Below are 1,195 nucleotides of genomic sequence, written 5' to 3'. Positions count from 1 at the left end.
GAAGGGCGCCCAGCCCCCGCCGTGCCCTTCCCGCCCCCCGGGCTGCGGCGCCTCCGCCGGGGCCCCGTCAGACTCCCGCGCTGTCGGTGACGTCGTGCCTCTGCCTCTGAATGACTTCTGAAAAATGTGAGAGAGGTTTAAAAATCTCAAATGTCTTTTTATTCCCCTAATGTTTTTTTTTTCCCCCCCCCCCCCCCGAGTGAAGAGTATGTAAATTGTCCCCTGCTTTTTCAATAAGGTGTTTCGGACCTGCATGGCGTTTTACCTGCAAACGTGTAATTCCAGATGTGCTAAGATCACAAATGAATCTCTTATCAGGTTTACTATGGGGAAAAAAAGAGATACCATTAGGCAAGATTAAATTATCTCAGTGTCGTTACAATTCCCATTAAATACGAGAAGTCGCATCCCACATTTGCGGGGTGTGTGTCCACGCAATTGTTTATTAAGACTAATAAAGCAGGGGCTCACCCTGCGGCAAACGGGATTACTTATAAAACATGCATTGTACTGAGTATGTAGTTACTAGAGTAGCTGAGTTCCACTCTGTTAAGTGCTACGTTAAGGTGACATGACACATCTCCAGGCTGACGTGTTCGCAGTCTTTCATCCCAGCAGATGCCGATGACTACCTCGATTCACTCGGAAGTTAAAGTGCCCAAATAAGTCTGTGAAGACAAGTCGGGGATACACTTCGTGAGGCGCTCGCTGCTCTTCAGATATCGAATTCCTCTGAATTGCTTTCCTCATTTTGTTCTTTAAACCCACCCGGCTAACACACTGCACCATTGCTGACGGTACACTTGTCTTCCATATTGCCTGTTTGCCTCGAAAAGCAAAGTTTCCAAGCCATCGCGTCTCTCATTGCCTTTTCCATGTTTATTTTACTACTTCCTGTCTCCTTTTGCTCTGCAACCTTCTCCAGCGGTTGACTTCACTTCTGAGACGTCCCCAAACGGTTTTTTTTTTCCCTTTTTTCCCTTGCAGCCACGCTGGGGGCTGCCAGCAGACTGGCAGGTAGCAGGACGGGTCTGAAGATAAGCTCCTCTTGCCCTGCTTTTGAGGTTTCCCTTAACCCGCGCCTCTTCCACAGCAGTACAGCGCGGGGATAAAAAGGTACTACCCGCTGAAAAGCTCAACTTTTGTCACGATTAGTTATTATTTCTTAACGTACCAGCAGGGTCAGCTGCTGCGC

Source organism: Pygoscelis adeliae, unplaced genomic scaffold, assembly GCF_000699105.1.
Source record: "Pygoscelis adeliae isolate BGI_AS28 unplaced genomic scaffold, ASM69910v1 Scaffold347, whole genome shotgun sequence".
NCBI classification, from domain to species: domain Eukaryota; kingdom Metazoa; phylum Chordata; class Aves; order Sphenisciformes; family Spheniscidae; genus Pygoscelis; species Pygoscelis adeliae.
Note: the sequence above shows the minus strand (reverse complement) of the source record.